Raw genomic sequence first — 19172 nt, forward strand, 5'->3', positions numbered from 1 at the left:
TGCTTCTACAAGCAAAGATGTGGGCGTCGTCTTTTCTCGTGTGGCCTTTTGTCTTCCCCCACAAAGAGTTTAATCGCTCCGTAGGCAGGCAACCTTTTAACGTTCACAATCACATCTCCTGTACGTTAACCTTCTGAAGCGGCGGCAAAGCTTGCGGCTCTATGGACGTGTCGGGATCACGTTAATTTCCCCGCTGATTTAGCTATCGTCAAACTGTTTGTTGTTCGCCTCCAAGCCCTCTCTCTGCCCCCTGTCCCCCCCCCCTTTAGACTTCTTAAAACTTCTATGTAAGAAAAAGAACATGCTTGAAAGGGTTTGAGAGAAAACGCGATAGATAAGTGTCTCGAGGTACGTAACACAGCCTCGAGCAGAAATTACGCCGTAGTCTGTTTATTCCGTTAGCCATGTGTCATTTAGATTAAGCGTACTAAGTACTATTAAGCGTCTAGCCAAATAATCAGGTAGGAGTCATCCCAGCGCCATTCTCCATACAACGCCGGTGTTGTTCAGATGACCGCGATTAAGCAGTACTATGGTCGCTTGAGTACTTGGGAATACTTCAGGCCACCGTGACTAAGCGACATTGCGCTTGATGAAATAAATTGAAAATAGTCAGGCAACCGTGACTAAGCGTTACGTTGTCTGGTGAACAATGTGGGGATATTTTTTTTGCGTCTGCCTTTTAGCAGCATCTTGCTCGAGGCTGCTGATTCAATTCGCAGCCAATTATTGAAACTAGATGCTCTAGCTAAATAATAAATGAAAAAAAAGAGGCTTGCGCCAAAACGTTTCGCAGTATAGCTAAGGAGAGTTGGGTCACATAGCGGCGACCTCAATATAGTCTGCAATATTCTATCCCTTGTTCGCAAGGCAGCTCTTAAGCTCGCTTAAGCTACGAGTTGACAAGCTCGGTGCAATATTGCGCTAACGGTACAGATAGCTTTCACGTGACGTCGCGGACGCAACCTTTCTCACCGCGCTAGTACCCAAACATGGCGGCCACTGTAACGACATTGCACCACATCGGCGCTCAGTACATTGTTTCGCTCGTCGACGGTGGCTGATTTTCGCTAGGTTATCACTGCCGTCAAATTGTCGCTCGGTTGTTGTATTGTGGGGCCGTTTGTTACTTTTCTTCTTTAGGAGGCTTGCCCACTAGCTAGAACCTCAAGATGGCGGCCGCAGTGACGACAGCGAAAAACTATAACGTGTGCCTATACATTTGCTTCGAAGGGAAAACCGCCGCTACGCGTTAGCGTCGCATCATCGCTTTGGCGCAGACTCATGCGCTACGTCCCAGAGTTCTTGCACATTGTCTATATATCTCTCTCTTTTTTTTTTTTTTTTGTCGCTTCGACTGCCACATTTCCCGCTCAAAATAACACGTTATTAACGCTGAACAAACGGCTGCAGTGGCGCGTGTCGACGCGTACTCGTCGCAATCGACTAATTTCACCAGCTGGGTCAATTATCGCGACATTCCCTGACGCTCCATACTTCCCCCTCCGTCCCCACTTCGCTGCAAAAAAGTTAAAACGCTAAATGAATACTCCAAAAGAGCTAGTAACAACAACAACAACAACAACAACAAGAAAAAAAACGCATGCCCCCCCTCCACACTAAAACCCGCATAAACAAATGTATGAAATAACGCGAACTCAAAAAAGTGAGGTGCCAGGGGTAAAAAGAAGTGAAGGAAGGCGAGAAAGAATAATTGAAAAAAAAAGGAGAGCAGAGAGAAAGTTTTGCTCCACCATCAGAAGCGACGCGCGTGCGTTGAAACCCCGTACACGCGCGGGCGGCCTTCGCTGTTGGAACAGCTGCGCCCGCGAACTTGTCGCGCTTCGGCCTCTCGGTGACGTCATTGTTACGTCATCCCCCTTCCGCGAGCAGCTGCGCTCTCCGAGATGAAAGAGCGTAGGAGCGTCGTCTCACTCCGTTCCACCTTCTTTCATCCGGGTACCGCGGAACGGGCTGCAGAACTTCTGCGAACAGCTGTTAGCGTGCAGCGCCAACGGGAACGCCGACGGCAGTTACTACCTTTCTTTCTTTGTTGCTTTATTGTCTTGCCTCACACTCGCTGCATCTGTGGCCGCCTGAACCGGTGCTGGAGCCGAGCTCTAGCTTATCGGGGACTCTCGGTGGATCTGTACGCACACTTCCGCTAGTTACAGAAACATACTCATTCGCGTAGGGCAGTCTCCAAGTTATTGCGATTAGGCAAAAGAAGATCGTTGGGAAGGCGTGGCAGCCCGATGGCTATGCCCATGGAGCTACAGACGCATGCACTGCACTCAGTGAATGACAACTCTAAAAACTCATTTGCCTCGAACGTGCTGCTGCACCGGGACGTTTGGCGAGTTCGTTCGCATCGTGTAGCAGGTTTGGTTGCCTGTTTAACGCGAACCAACAATTTTTCCTGCAAATACGAATAGCGTAACGCTGATTCTCACCAACTACGGGTGCCGCCAACATGGCGGTTCAACCAGCGCAGGAATTGTGGGCAGTAGTAGTACACAGACTTGTTTCGGCTTCGTCCTTTCTGGCTTGAAATGGCTTCGCGACTTCGTCAGCAGGAAGTGTGCAAACCTTGACGTCGATGTATTTTTCAGTTCTCGCAATCGCTTCCGTCGTGGGCAGCCGTCGCTGGGGCGTGGGTTTGGACACCACCTGTTGATCATTTTCGATAAATATTGGGCTATAACTGCAACGATTTGCAATGATTTCGCATGTGTGGAGAGGCTAATTTCCTGGCTCTTGTTAGAAAATTGTGAATACTTGGGAGACTTAGAAATATATAGCGTAATGAATGCCTTCATCAGAACCTTTGAAGCCGCAGGTGCGAATATCAGACAGATCAATGTACCAGCCATTATTCCTACTGTAGTCGAACAATCGCAGTGTCAGAGTTTCCTCTAGTAATTTTTGAAGGAACTTGATGCCTTCGATAATTTCTACACAAACTTTTTTTTATCTGGGTTACATTAGGGGTAGGTTGACACAGTGCAGTAGCGTTGGGTGTACAGACAAACCGATCCTCGTACTTGAACTACAATTTGTTTACTCCAATCCGACTGAATCGATGCGCATTAATTGCGAATCTCCTAATGCTGACGCTACCACATGCAGAAAGCACGCGTCATTCGCAAACAGGTGCGCAGAAATACGGTGCAAGCCGCTGATCGCCAGACGTAGTGTAGAATTTTACAACACAGCGTCAAATATAAAGAAGGGCCTTGGCACGTGCAGAAACTTGGAGAGAGTACCGACTTCCAGCAGAAAAGACAATCGCATAAAAAAATAGAGAGAGAGAGGGAGGGAGGGAAGGAAAGAGAGAGAGAGAGAGAGACGGAGTCACACGTATCTCCACTCAGCCGGGGATAGTGGCGTTCGTAGGCTTCCTGGGAATTCTGTGCGCGCGTAGTGCGCGCATACGAACGCGTCACTTGTGGCGGTCTTCCTAAGCGCACTGGAGAAAAGGGGCGGCCGTTCGCCGTAGTTTTCTTTTTCTGCACAGTTGCTCGCGCTTCCCTGCTCGATTTCGCGTTTTCGGAGCGAAATAAGCAGCACCCGTCGCATTCGTGTAGTTGCCAAAGCTTTGAGGCATGTCGAAAAACATTTTTTTCTTTTTTTGCTCAGCCGGGTGCCGGAACAGTTGCAAAACCTTAGCGGTGACGCGGTTGTACTCATGCCCCGCGAGTGCTCGCGAGGTGGGAGCAACGGCAACAATGGATCGTCGACATTTTACGGGAGAGAGAGAGAGAAAATGATAAAAGAAAGGTAGGGAGGTTAACCAGGACTGAGCCCGGTTGGCTACCCTACACTGGGGAAAGGGAAAAAGGGACGGAAAGATTAAAAATTGGAGGACGCTTAAGCTTCGCCTTCAAGAGTGGAACGCGACAGCGTTCCCGTCGACCCTCCAAGGGGTGTAAGACAATGGGCTACGGCGCAGCGACTACGCGCCCCGCATCGGACGCGGTGAGCGTCGAAACGCAGCGTTCGGCGCGGCAACGAAATGTGCGCCTGAGCAAGCGACGCACGCCTGAGCCTTAGAAACAACTCGTTTCTAAGGCAACACCGCGTTCACTAGAGGCGCTTTTGTACCGCTTTGAAGCATCGAACTCGTGGCTCAGTGGTAACGTCTCCATCTCACACTCCGGAGACCCTGGTTTGATTCCCACCCAGCCCATCTTTGAAGTTGCTTTTTATTTATGAAGTGCCTGGCGTGATTTATCGCTCACGGCCAACGCCGCGGACGCCGACACCGACACCGACGCCGACGACACCGGCTTTTCTGCGACACGAGCTCCTTAACGCTATCGCGTTAAAAGAAGAGAAAGTTCACTGGAGATATCAGTCGGTCACTCAGTCCGGATCACAGACGCTGACAGACGCTGACTCAATCCGGTCGCTTTTAAATATCGTAGCAGCGCTTTTGTGGGGAAATTTTAATGCGAAAGCATTACATGCACCCCATTACTCGAAATACGTCAGCCTGGTCGGCGCGACCAGAGATGGTGCCAAGAATGGTCCACGGCGCAAACAGTTAAAAGCGAAAAGGAAAACAGAGGAACGCCGACCAAAAATAATGAAGTGCTTTAAAAAACTTGAAGACATTTCGGAAGCCTCCTTGTTCGCAAACAAGTGGCTCTACAGGGAGAGTTTATGTCCGTTTTAGTACGCGACCGAGGCACCCAGCGTGCGCAGGTGTAAGATTGCCAATCTCTGTTTAGCGTTTTTTTTTTCGCAGCCTGCATATAAGAGGCGATTCCAGACACTGACGGGAACACCAGTTTCTCTCTTTCGCAATTATGCTTGCTTTGTCCCAGTCAACTTCACGATTAGCTGCTGCCACGTGTTCCGCAAGTGCGTTGGAGACAACGTTCTTATTTCCGACGTCATTCATACGTTGTTTCAATATGTGCGCTCTCGCCGGTCTAAACATAGTCTCGGTATGCGCAGGGAACTCTTCAAACAACGCCTCGAAACTTTTCTTTCTTGAGCAGGCATTTGACGTGCTTCATCCTTCATCCTGCGGGCGGGACCGTGCGCCACGTGTAACTCAAATGTCCGCGGAACCCGAGCCAATGCCTCACTGACCCCTGGCACACTGACCCCTGGCTGCGTGGGCCCGGGGTCACACCACGCGCGACGAAGCGCCGTTGCGGGTGCGTCGTTCTGCACGGAATCAATAAAGCTAACAGGGCATTCCCGCAACCAGGATGTTTCGCGGCGCACCTCGAACGGGTCAGAGGCACGGTCTTCTTCGCTGGAGCAAATCCCGTGCTGGCGTTAACAGCGCAAAACGTCGACGGTACACGAGAGGAGGGAAGATAACCGATGGTCGTCAAGAGTTACGGAATGGATCCCAAGGGAAGGGAAGCGTAGCAGAGGGCGGCAGAAAGTCAGGTGGGCGGATGACATTAAGAAGTTTGCAGGAACATGGCCACAATTAGTACATGACCGGGGTAGTTGGAGAAGTATGGGAGAGGCCTTTGCCCTGCAGTGGGCATAACCAGGCTGATGATGATGATGATGATGATGATGATGATGATGATGATGATGATGATGATGATGATGACACGAGAGGAGAAGACGACGCCACAAGCGCTTGTGGTGTCGTCTTCTCGCCTCGTGTCTCCGTCTGCGTTTCGCCCTGTCAACACCAGGATGGAAAACCAGCAAGCCCGAGCTGCTGTTCAAGCGAATTCCTATGCGCTATTTCGTATTGGGGTTGAGGCAACCATTTTGTTTCTCGCGGGATCGAATCCCGGCCACGGCGGCCGCATTTCGATGGGGGCGAAATGCGAAAACACCCGTGTGCTTAGATTTAGGTGCACGTTAAAGAACCCCAGGTGGTCGAAATTTCCGGAGTCCTCCACTACGGCGTGCCTCATATCAGAAAGTGGTTTTGGCACGTAAAACCCCAAATATTATTATTATTAACCATTTCGTTTCTGGTCGGCGTTTTCCTTTTCATTATGCCTCATCCCGACCAGACTAATTATCGTCGAACTATCGATTTCAAAGAGCAAAAACAAAACACGTCGCAAAATTGCTTTTGCGTAGAATTTCTAGTTGCTGTAAGCAAGGTAAATTAATGGCCTTTCAAATGAATAATTTGGTAAGTTTCGGTCTGGGCGCGAGGCGGGCACGCTTTCCGGACGCCACCGCGGCTCCACGGTTCTGGTTGAAAAAAGGCGGGCCCATAGGGCGGGCTTCACTGAGCACGTGACGGCGCAGCCAGTGAGGAGGAGGTGGCGCCACGTCATGAATGCATGAAATGAAAAGACAAAAGCATTAATGTCCAATTGACCGGTGCTGACGGTCCTGCGAGTTGTGAACTCCTCGCGGGCAGCTCCACCCGCCATAACCATCATCATCATCATCATCATCATCATCATCATCATCATCATCATCATCATCCTGGTTACGCCCACTGCAGGGCAAAGGCCCCTCCCATACTTCTCCAACAACCCCGCCATAACCATACAACCTCTACCACAATAAACGTTTACTCTCTCTGTCTCTCTCTCCTCGCGGGCTAGCAAGCGCGTTGAGACGCTTGGCGAGTTTGGATTTGGCCTTACCGAGGCGCAGTTAGAACGAAGCCTAGAGCTTGCGCGGACAAGGAACGTGCGAAAAAAAAAACACGTTTCGCCAAAGGGATTATAATGCTTTCACACTCCCACACGTAAGCAGTCTTGTCACTGCCGATTTTTTTTTCATGGCACTTCCTATTGTCATTTCGTTGTTCGATACACTCGATCATGCTTACGTGGTAAGCGACGACGTTGATCACGGTCAGCCCATGTTCTTGTGTGGTTCGATTGATTCGTAGTAAGGGACGCGAGTTAAAGGCATTACGCTTATACTTACTGAATGCCGCTTGCCGCCTGTGCTCGTTGCCGCTTTGTTACCGTGCTGCCCTTGCTATAGGGCGCATGACTGTGTGAGTGCATCGTGTTGCTTGCTGAAGGTTCTGAGCCCTGCATGGGCGGTTTTTGTTGGTTTTAGGCGGCACGTTAAATCGTCGCACCAGCTTTCACGCGGTGCACCTATTCTTATACCTATATTATGCGTAATGTGATGTAATGCGCAGATTAGATGACCTTTGGACAATTACGGTGACAGAATAGGTACCAAGAGAAGGGAAGTGCAGTAGAGGACGGCAGAAGACTAGGTGGTGTGACGAAATTAGGAAATTTGCGGGTGCTAGTTGCAATTGGTTGGCGCAGGACAGGGGTAATTAGAAATCGCAGGGAGAGCCCTTACTCATGCAGTGGACACAAAATAGGCTGATGATGATGATGACGACGACGACGACGATGATAATGATGATGATGATGATTTTATGCGTGGCTTTGCGCATATTGAACTGTTGCTAGTTGCTTCATGTAAAACATTTGCTGACTTTTTGTTTAAATACGAGATTCCCGCCTCACCTCGTTTATACGGGGTTTCATTCGCGCTCTATTTTATCGGGATGAAACCCAGCAAATTTTCCTTTAAGAGTCCGTCAGAAAAGACGTAGCCCGGGGCGAGGATTGCTGTTAGCTACTGCGTATAGTATCGCTGTTCGTATTTTTTCTCTTTTTTTTTTTTTTTGCTCGAAGCTCCCCATCATTTTTTGTGAAGCCGTTACACATTGATGCTGTCTGAGCAGACTTCCACGCAGGGTGCCTTATTACGCTTGCTTTCCGCACACAATTCAATTCTTTAACGTTTTGCGGATATGGCAGTGTACGATGGGGGCCTGTGCCGCAATGAACTAAACCCGGCCTAATCACGTACGCAGCGAAACTGCACTGGCAGGACAGCGCTATAACTCGCGCTCTAATTCACCCGTGCGTTCGGCAACTTCGGTGACTCCGTAGTGTCCACATTTTCATTGCCGATTCGTGATACTCTGTTTGAGGTCACTTTGACCCCACTAATTTCGCGATGTCGTGTGTATGCAATGGGAGCAACACCACTACAATACGTGCCGGTATCCCGCTGTGCGGAGTCGTTTGAGGTATAAGTATATAAGGCTCAAGGTATAAACAGTATTAGGGCAAAGGTAGAATAATAAAAAAAAGAACGATTTAGACATCGCATTGGGGAACAAAACGAAGCGGGCGGAACGTAACACGAGTTTCACTTCGCATAACTGGGCTTCGTTGCGTTTGTCTGCGGGACACACCTGGTAGGTGCGCATACTGGGTTGCCCCAACCTCCGGCAACATCGTACACATGTCCGCTCTCGTAGAGACCTGCGTATTTCCTGCAGCTGCCGCCGCTGAAGTACTGGCCTGGCACCCGTAGAAAGCGAGAATCGCAGCCGTGAACTTCAGCCGTCCTGGCTGCAGAGTGTTGTCGTCTGCTACGCACCGCATCCCGAGCGTACTTTCGAAAGCGCCCGCTACGTGTCGTACGTGGCGCCTCTATAGGCGGGTGCACTACGCGTATAATTAGTACTTCAGTATTCACGTGACGTCGTAGAGGCTGCGTTGTGATAATATTCGGATCTGCCACATCGCGGTTGCAGATTAGCGGATAAGGAGGGCTCGCAACTGTAAAACGTCATCCGTCATCGTCATTGAGTTGAGTGACGTGCCTCTGGCATGCGAGCTGCGAAACTTGACGTCAAGATGGGGCGACTACTCAGTCCTTAGTTACTCCGTATGCAAAGACAAATAGGTCTGTCAGCTGAGTGACGTCAGTTAGCTCTCCAGCGTAATTACTCTTGTTGCGGCAAACTCCAGTGGCGTGGGCGTTTTCGAAAATAAATATCGTTTCGAAGGGGGGCATCTTGTAAATAAAGAACTGGAGCTAAATCTGAAGCTAGTGTCACGGGCAGCTGTATAGGAATTGTGGCCAGCGCATAAATTGGCCCAAATATCATCATACTAGCTTCAGACGAATTTGTGACTTTGCAGGTTGATCATGTGTGATGATATGTCGTTATAAATGCAACCATTCGCAATTGTTACGCACGGGCCAAAATACCGCCCATGAGCGTTTAGAAAAGCACGGTTACTTGGAAATTTTGCAACAATGTACCGTAATAAACAGCGCGACGTGATCGTCTGAAGTAAAAGTACGGGGAATAATAGGTGGTGTCTAAATCCACGCCGCAGCAGCGGTTTCCGAAATAATCTTATCTTGAAGGCCATGGTTTTCCACACATGCGCCGGAAGTGATTTTAAAGCCGGAAGCACGTCACGGCTACCATTTTTTAGACATCACCTATAGATAAATTCACGCACTGCTCATCAATTCCGATGGCAATTGAACCGTTGCAGCTACAAGGTTCGCCCTTGTAACTTTAGTCGAAAACTCAACTTCTTCAAGACAGAGTATGTTCCCTAACAACGAATAGCTTTTGGCGTAGCCTCTGCCGTGGTTTTTAGACTTACGTCAGGGCCTGAAGCGCACAGTTGAAATAGTCTGCTTGCTGGAGCCGCAAACCTGGCGATCTCTTCATTATACACTTCTCCGCGAGGAGGGTCTTTGTGCTGGAATGTATGTTTTCATGGACGTTGTTTATTTGACGGTCCCTCAGCCACATCTAAAAAGCTGTCTTCATCGCATGTGCCATTCCTGTGTCCGGCATGACGCGCCTGCCCGGCAGACCACTCTGCGGGTTAACCCAGTGCCTGCGTCTCCTGCGTGGTAACGAAAACCCCGCAGCTTCTGTGTGTCTCTCGCCCGTTTCCGTGGTAGCCGGCGGTTGGTCTGCGACGGTTGGTCTGCGACGGTCGGACTTGCATCGCCCGTTCGAAATACGCCGACGCAAAATGGCGCGTGCTGCTCTTGCAACCGGGCTGCGTGGCGCATTCGTCGATGGAAGACGTCTCTGCAACAACTATTTGAGCCGGACACATGCTGCCGCGCAAGAACTTTGGGGCCGTTGGAAGGTTCGCGATGGCTTTGGTGGAACGCTCGGGCAGGACGAGCCGCTTGCCTCTTCTCCCACTGCACTCTCCCAATGTCGCAGCCGCGGGAGAGGAGGAAGGCAGTCGCCTTCTGCGCCGGCGCTCGCGACACAGGAGGCGACACACTTTTGACACATTGACTTACGTATATAGCCACCCGTGCTTCCGCCACATATGTTCCGGTTGACAGTTCCGTTGCCTACGGAATTACGCGTCGAAACTAGAAGTGCTGCGTAAATATTCACACTGCAAGGCATACGCGCCTGCACGCGCATCATTGGTCTATTAAATCGAATAGCGTTTTAGAAGCCTTCCGCTGTTCGCTTACTTTGATAATCATCGTCTGTGGTTTCTGCGCTATTCGAGGGAAAGTACATTCGAATAGAATAGGGAACATTGTCTCCAATAAATGTGCCGACTTGGGCCGGTTAGTAAAAAACGAATAACAGCGTAAGCAATGGGACGTACACACTAAGCACGTCTGCCTCAGTCTGTGCGTCCCGTTGTTTGCGCTGGTATTCGTTTTAGAGCGTTACGCCCGCGTCTGCGTTGAGCGTCGGCGTCCCTCGGCGTAACCGAGCGAACAAGCACAACGAAGAATGAAAGAGCGAACGCGGAGCGAAAGACGGGGATAGCGAAAAGAGCGCGAGGAGGAAAACGAAAGAGAAAGGCGCAGAGGGTGGATGAGGAGGAAAGCGGAGGAGGAGAGCATGGCGGAAATGTGAGGAGGAAATGGGGAGTGCCGCACAAGACGTGCTCGACCGCGGCCACCAGGAATTGCGGTGAGCCCATTCACCGATACCACAATAGAAACAAAGCCTTGCGGGGGGGGGGGGTGCTTCGGACCCACTGCGCCGCCGCGGCTAGAGGATTCGCTCCGTGAGAGCCACGCGTTCCCGTGTTCGCGCTTTCTTTCTGTGCAACCAGCGAGGCAACCGGTGGAAATGCTTCGCCTGCTGCATCTGCTGAACGAGCAGCCCGAGCCGGGGCTCCGTGCCTCCGCCGAGAGGATCCTGTCGTTCAGAATTGCAATTCTTTGCCGCAATATGCATCGTGAATCCGGAACACATACACAGCTGCGCTCAAATTTTGCATTAGTGTGTACCGAGATCGTCGTCGAATTTTTTTTTTTCAAGACTTTCTCAGTTCTGAACAAAGTGAACTTTATTATAAAGGCTTATGCTTAGCAAACATGCATTCTATTAAGCAGCTTATTGTGGTGCTGGTATGCAGCTTAGTGGTCACATTTACAATAAATACAACATTGAAATTCTGCTGAAATTATGCAGTTGAATGCTTTGTGATTTCGATCGTCCATATATGAATAGCATTTTTCTTCGATACAGTATGTGTGAACCTACATATGTTCATTTCACTGTCTAGATATAAGTGAAGTTCGTGGACAGTACTGTGGGCTGTGATTGTACGTTAACGTGTTGCCTATATGTCGCGCTCTCGGACTACGCATATATATTATGTAACCGGCTACACGCTTGGTTGTGTAGTATTTTCCTCTTACAATACATTTTTCTGCCTTAGTTTTTGTGTTTTCTGCTCATTTGTTAGTCGCAGGCTTCTTTTTTTTTATGTTTGTGCGATACCAACACTTCTGTAACCTTTTTTTTTATGGTGACGTCGGCTACACGGAATCTTCATCTCACCGTGTTTACGAGGTCTTTTAAAACCGCGAGGCGCGCGCTTTCGGTCGTTGCGCACGTCGCAGAGCACGACATGACGGCTACCACCTGCGTTATGACATTCTCGCATTCGTCATTGCTGTCATAATGGTTTTGACAGCTCGATGGGAGGCAACTACATCCTCGGTATAAATTAGCTGCCTACTCGTACTCTCAACCGTCGAGACGACAACGAACAAAGCCTAGAAATGGGGCAAATTCAATAGTATCGTTAAGTTGTTTTTTTTTTTGCAGCATATCAACGCATCGCAGATACGATCGGTCGCTTGACTATGCTGTGACACATGCACGCACGCACACGCGCACGCGCACATACACACACACACACACACACACACACACACACACACACACACACACACACACACACACACACACACACACACACACACGCACGCGCACGCACGCACGCACACACACACACGCACACACACACACACACACACACACACACACACACACACACACACACACACACACACACACGCACACGCACACGCACACACACACGCACACGCGCACGCACACCAGCATAAGTTACATACAGCATATTTCAGAAGAGTTATTGGTAGAAACTGCGTCTTGCTTCTGTGGGTATAACTTTGCAAATGTGAACGCTATTTGTTTTGCTTGCTCTGCTAAAAGGAGTACCGTGTCGGTGGCAATAACGGTACCAACATCTCTTTTCAGTTCATATTAATAAAAAAAGATAATATAAACTGAGAAGCAACATAGAAGCGCGGCTTGATGTGTGGTCGCAGCTTTGCCGAAGGCACAGATCACGTTCAAATAAACTTGTGTTCTTCAAAATTGATTTCCTTATACGTATGCATAAGCACGCACGCACGCCCCACGTACACAAACACGTATATGTGTATATCAGCGACTTAAACGCAACACTTTGTTCTGACACATATATTCTCATCGGTCGCCGTCACGGATATTACGTTCACACGATACCAATGCCCCACATTGTGCAACAGTTTAGTCCCGTAGGCCGCGTATACAAAATAGATGGCTACACCAGCCCGCAATTACACAAAATTTGGACAGATTTGGCCACCCACCTGACGAGTGAGAGTGACGAAAAAGGAGACCCACAGATGCCGTCAGAGGAAAGGGTCTCGAATCCGAAGGAGAAAAATTTAGCCTATTTACGGCAGTCGAAGCGGTGTTTCGCAACACGACCTGGCGCGGGGCGGAGGTTCGATGGGCGATGAAGTTCTTTCTGCTTGCTAGCGCGAGGTTGCAGGTTCGACACCCAGCCGCAGCGCCAGCCACATTCCTATGCGGCTGGTCTGCAGAGGCGCTTTTGTACCAAGCTTTGGCGCCATATTAACGAACCCCAACGGGACATTTATGTCGGAGCCCTCCGCTTCGCTTCGCTGCCCCTGTAGCTCCGTGTGGCTCGTAGAGCCACAGGCGTGTTGTCGAATGTTCGAAATTTTGAATACGAATCGAATAGTCTTTGATGCTTGATTCGTACTCTATAGTTCACTGTTCGAAATTGTCTAATATCAGTTCCGTTCCAACGCTGTAAGGTACAACAAAAGGTTTTGCAGTCTACATACACGGGCGAAAAACCGCCGTAAGCGGAGACTTCCGCAATTATTCTGCCCCAGGGGGACAGTGGTTGCTGAACAGAAGCTCCAGTTCTTGAACAAGCGGATGTAGGAGATCAGTTGTGCGCAATAGCTTACCGCGTTTGAGTAAGCTCGTCTCGCCTAAGCGTGTCTCTATTTAGGCGTAGCAATTTTTTTTTTTTTTCATCTGTGTCACCGTGTGAAGATTTCTTCAAAACGGAGGCGTGGAGCTGTGGTGCTGCCCTTGGCTCCCACGACGAGCGATATGCTGGGGCCATCCTGTCACGTGTCGTTACTTTTGTTTTCATAGCTGTCATTATCACGGGGCATCAGATTACGACCACATTTTCTTTGCCATTGTTTTTCGCTTTAAAGTTATGTTTCACAACGTTTTGTTTCACAACTTGGACGTTTCTCAAATGTTTCACTACAAGGGAAGTGAAGTTTATAATGACATTAGATGTAGCAAATAACGTAATTAAGTTTTTCTTTTCGTCAGACGTACTCCACAGAACAACTTAATGTTTAACTTCTTTAAAAATTGGGAATATTTGGTATTCGATTGGGTATTCGAAGGTCTTCTTTCTCGAATATTGGTATTCGATTCGATTCTAGAATATCGGTATCTAAACGCCTCTATCTTAGGTGTTCTTCAATCAATTAATTAATTAATTAATTATTAATTTAATTGGCGAACCACCACGAGGTCTACTAAGCCTGCATTAGGCAACACTACTTCTAATTTCTCGTCAATTGCAGCAAGCTAAAAAATATTGACCAATTGAAGCTGTGTCCGAAATCTGCACGACGGGCAATGAGAAGAAAATTTTCGGTCGAGTTTAAACAAGAAAGATTTTCTCCATGGAACCCTGCTGCGGGGATGGCACCTTAAATTAAATTATGGGTTTTTACGTGCCAAAACCACTTTCTGATTATGAGGCACGCCGTAGTGGAGTACTCCGGAAATTTCGACCTTCTGGGGGTTCTTTAACGTGCACCTAAATCTAAGTACATGGGTGTTTTCGCATTTCGCCCCCATCGAAATGCGGCCGCCGTGGCCGGGATTCCATACCGCGACCTCGCGCTCAGCAGGTCGCGGGATCGACTCCAGGCCACGGCGGCCGCATTTCGACACCTTAAACCATGCTAAAGCATTCTAGCATTCAATATTAGCCATCGCATTATCAATGCTTGCAGCGAGAAAACGCGGATAATACTTTGATTTATCCAGTGATAGTTTAGCTTTCTAAGAGGTATACTAAGCGATGCGCTTATGAAAAGAAACCTAACCTAGTCACTAAAAAAAAAAGAAAGAGAGAAAATAGCACATAGCCCCCATTAGTTATGTACACGTAATATTAGGGATCGTATAGGATCCTTTATAACAGATCGTACATTATGAACGATAAGAAACGGGGCTAACCGCGGAGCTCGATTTCTATTACTCATATCATATAGGAAGCCAACAAACAAAGACACCAAGGACAACTATGGGGAAATTACTTGTACTTGCTAATTGAAGTAAAGAAATTATAAATATAATGGAATTGAAAGTGTATGAAAAAACAACTTGCCGCAGGTGGGGAACGATATCACCTCTTCGCATTACGCGTGCGATGCTCTACTAACTGAGCTACCGCGGCGTTGTCATACATACGTTGTCTCACCGTCTGTTGTCGTATAAATTTATAATGATCAAATTGTCTCACCGTATGGGGCATGGGTCCTTTCAAAGAGGAATATTTACCTTGGGGCCGACCTGGATTTCAGTATTGAAATAAATGTGACGGAGAAATGCTCCCACCAGACAACCGACCAGCCGATCCGAATGAAATGTGTTGCAGTTGAAAGAGAAAGCGAAGTTCTACCGACTTTAACATGCACAATTTTGGTTCAGGACTTGGAATAGTTTATAAAAAAATATTGCCTAGAATCGGTAATTTACGAAATATAAGCTAAACCACAGCGCCTGCAAATTCGTAACTCTGCTCCAGAAACAGATATCGCAGTTCTGTGCACGGCATGTGTTACAGCATTTAAGGCGGACGAATGTGATACACGATTCCGCAGCATGCGCAACAGTGTAGCAAGCGCTTGCGAGATTTTTCCGAATGCTCACAAATAAGCGGTGCGCGGCACAGAATTACGTAGAACGCGGCGATTGCAGTTTGCGGAACTTGCGGTTCGTTTTTGTACTGCTGAGCTAGAGTTGTAAACGTCATACCTTTTTTTTTACTTTGCAACCTAGAATTCGTTAAAAAAATGTTAACCTAATTTAGATATCTATTTGCAACAGCCAGTCGATCTGAACTTTCATTTTTAAATGCAAACACTCCTCGTGTTTGCAGAGACTGTCGCGGAAAACGATACCTCCGTTCCGAATGTAGCAGTAATGTAGCAGTTGCCGACCCCAAAGCTTCCTCTTGAGGCTCACGTGTCCTCTAGTAGAAACTGTCTGCCCTTACCTCATTCCAAATAGTGAGACCGCGGCAGGCATAAAACTTGCAGCTGTCGCAGCACTACTGCCTTAATTGTTATGCCTGAGTACGCCATTACTCTTAATAGAACGACGTACCCCGACTCTTTCGAGAGCTCCGACTCATTTCAGGTCGATCACCAACCAAGGGAGCTTGTGCGAAAAGCGCACGTGGAATTCGAGAAACGCGTTGTTTACGAATTGACGTCGTCGCCCACGACAAAGGCCGGTAGCTCCGGATAGTCGATTAGGAATTCTCCTCGGTGCATTTTTAGGCGCGGCCTTTTGGCGCGCCGGCGAAAAGGGACTCCTCATTACTAAATCGAGAATTCTAGGCTGCCGTCGCAGTAGCCATGCGTCGCGAACGTGCGGTGAACCGGTGCAGTCACGGAGGCTTAGCGTCGTCCGGCTTCTTAGTAGTGCGTTGCCGGAGCGCCTTTTACAGCTCGACGTGGCCGACACGCGTGACCTACCTTTTTTTATTTATTTATTTTTTTTGCACCGCGTCGAAAAGGAAGGCGACCTCCGACTGCGCCTATATGCTGTGACACGGTGACGAAATGGTCGATCACCGCCGGTCCCGTAGGCGGGAGGTACGCCCATCGAGAGAGAGAGAAGGGAAGAAGGAAAGGCAGGAAGGTTAACCAGACTGAGTCCAGTTTGCTACCGTACACGTGGGGAGGGGAATGGGGAGTGAAAGAGAGTGAGAGAACTTAGGTGTAGGATGTCTATAGTCGGGCACTCAAGTCTGTTGCCTTCAGGTAGTGAAAAAGCGCTCGAACTGCTTTCTGCGCTAATGAACTGGGAGGCCAGGCTCCCAAGGCCTTCGCGCATCGAATCCCAGCCCTGCCTGGGAGCCCACCTGCATTTTTTGTTTGTTTTCCCATCTGGTAGAGACGGTCCCCCGGGCCTGGTGCTTGGCTACCTGAGGGGTTTGCTTTACTCATCTCGAAAGCGAGCCCCATGTTAGCGACTGCCAGGTCTCCGGGCACCCCTGGTCCAATCGCAGGCGGCTTCCTAGCGTAGCGTCCACCGCTGCTGCGGTTGTAGACGTGAGCTACGGCCGGGTATTACCTACCCTGTAAAATAGGTACCAGCGCGCTCCTGGCCAGATGCTCGGCAAATACGGGAACTCAACGCTTGGAAAGGACGCGCCAACTGATAGGCAAACGGCCGGCACGAGAACGGCACACTTTTTTTTTCTCTCGATATTTGTGGGGCGTCTCATTTGTCCTGGTTGTTGCACAGCGAGCGGGTAGCGGTCAGTGCGAACCTTTTTCTCACCTATTGCATCCCCTTGCCCCTCCCCCAGTACAGGGTAGCCAACCGGAGATACTCTCTGGTTAACCTCCCTGTCTTTCCTTTGCCGTTCTCTCTCTCTCTTTCTCTCTCTCTCTCTCTCTCTCTGCCAAACGGCGCACCTGTGGAAAGCCGGTCGCCTGGCTGGGCAGCTGCTTGTGCCCGTCGGATTAAACGGTGCTTGTCCAGCGCTAGGGATCGAACCTCCCGCAGCCGACGCGGTCGTCCTACTTTCAGGACCACGGCTACGTAGACGCTATCGTGCTACCACAGAAGTGTCCACAGACCGCGTGAACAGTTCTACGAAGCACCTTCCACGCACTGTCCACAATGTGATCGAGAGTGAGTAAAATTTTAGAGCCACTTGGACCGACACGGTTTTACAGCTGTACGGCATTTCTTTGTCGACAGCAATCGAAATACTTTGATTTGAGGACTCCTGATAACTCCATGTATACAGAGTGGTTGATGTCAGGACTACTTGAAAAAAGAGCTATATGAACTTCCCATGCTACGCATATAGCAGTGTTTTTTATTGAACATTGATCGTGAACTTATTTTACTTAACGCGAATGGACATATACGGGGGTCGCTTCTCCTGTTCTTCTCGTTTATGTTTTTTCTTGTCTTGTTTACATTAGAGTTTTCTGTATTTGTGGCCTGTGTGTGTTCACATTGACACGTGTACTTATTTTTCTTTATCGGGCGACCAAGTTTGACCGCCTAACAAATGTTATCGCTCAGTGCAGGACGCGCCTGCATGTATCGGAAGCTTCTGAAATGTCATCGATGGTTCCATCCGTTGTCTGTCACCCGAACCTTGCGTAATCTGATTGAATGTATGCGCGACGCGAATAGTGTAGAACTTTGTGGAAGACACGCGGGCCCCAGCGATTACTCTGGACCGTTGGACGACTGATGCATAAAAGCCGACGCGCTTGACCCGCTGACCAGATTTTCGACGACCAGCGACTGCGTACGCCGCTGTCGCCATTCTTTGCGTGTAGCCTGTTTTTCAGAGCAACGAAGACTTAGTTTCCCCGTTGACAGTTTTGCCACTGTTTTCGTCACAATCCCTACCACGTGACAATATTCACGTGGGGGAATGGCCAGTTGCGATTTCCCAACTCTGCGTCCGCATAGCCGGCTTTAGTGTGGCTAATTGTCGTCTTGTCCGTGCGCACTTATTAAACGCGGAATATTTTCACAGCGCGAATGGTCAGCGCGGCTGCCCGAAACGAAGTGCGCAAAGCTGCGCCACCAGGTGTTGCTACAGCGAAGCTCCCGCCGTCAATGCGAACGCGCAGCTGCACTTAGTGAATGGCACACGAAGGCGTGCTGTGGGCCGCGTTCTGCGGCAACCTTCGCCCTTGGCATTTACGAGCACGCCGCCCGATTGATTAGCTTCACCCACTCTTTGAAATGGACGCTACCGAGGATTTCTAAGTGTGAGTAGTTTTTTTTTCTTCGTTCTTTCTTATTGTTGAATTTAATGGAGACGTCGTGAGCTTTTAGCGGGCCATTTTAATCCCGTGGTTTACACTGAGATGCAGCACGCAATCTGCAGCAAACTTTGAACTTTGAACATTGTTCTGAAGATAAGCGCGATTTTTGCAGCGATCCTGACGTGGCCGATTTTACCCGGCGCGGAAACTTGTTGGTCTAAACCTGCACGAAGCAAGTATCCCTCCGTTGTGCTTTCGCCGGCCGAAGATTTCCGAGAATATCTTCTGAGGCGGCCGAAAAGGCGAAATTCTTCTCGACAAAATAATTTTTTCGTAAAACCTGAGACAACTTTCGTAAAATCGTAAAAGAAAAGAAACGAGCCCAAATTCGCAAACTTCGCGAATCATTCGGGGAGACTTGGTAGATACCCACACGTCATCACAGCTCTGCCATGACGAGGAGCGGCGTCAGCAACGCACGGTTGCGGCAAAGCGAACGTTCCGCGCCAGCGCTCCTGTCGCCGTTCCAAACGTGCCGCGCTTCCGAACTTCAGCAGGTCACGTGTCCTCCAACGCTGGCGCGCCCGGGAAGACGGCGCGCGTGATGCCACAAGCCCAGCTACAAGCCCAGCCATAAACCTTCGCGGCTCGCCCTCGCATGCTCGCCTTGGCATTCGCAGCAGACAACGGGTCCACGTGACACCAGGGAGAGGATGTGCGCGGGCTCGGCGCCCTGGATAGCCCCGTGCGCG

At 49.3% G+C, this 19172-nt stretch overlaps 1 protein-coding gene across 1 annotated transcript in view; it reads left to right on the plus strand.

Annotated features, from left to right (window-relative positions):
• dimm (basic helix-loop-helix family member dimmed) overlaps positions 1–19172 on the plus strand; it is a 564311-nt gene that overhangs the window by 377712 nt on the left and 167427 nt on the right. The window lies entirely within an intron of this gene.

This window comes from Dermacentor variabilis, chromosome 8 (assembly GCF_050947875.1).
Source record: "Dermacentor variabilis isolate Ectoservices chromosome 8, ASM5094787v1, whole genome shotgun sequence".
Taxonomy (NCBI): domain Eukaryota; kingdom Metazoa; phylum Arthropoda; class Arachnida; order Ixodida; family Ixodidae; genus Dermacentor; species Dermacentor variabilis.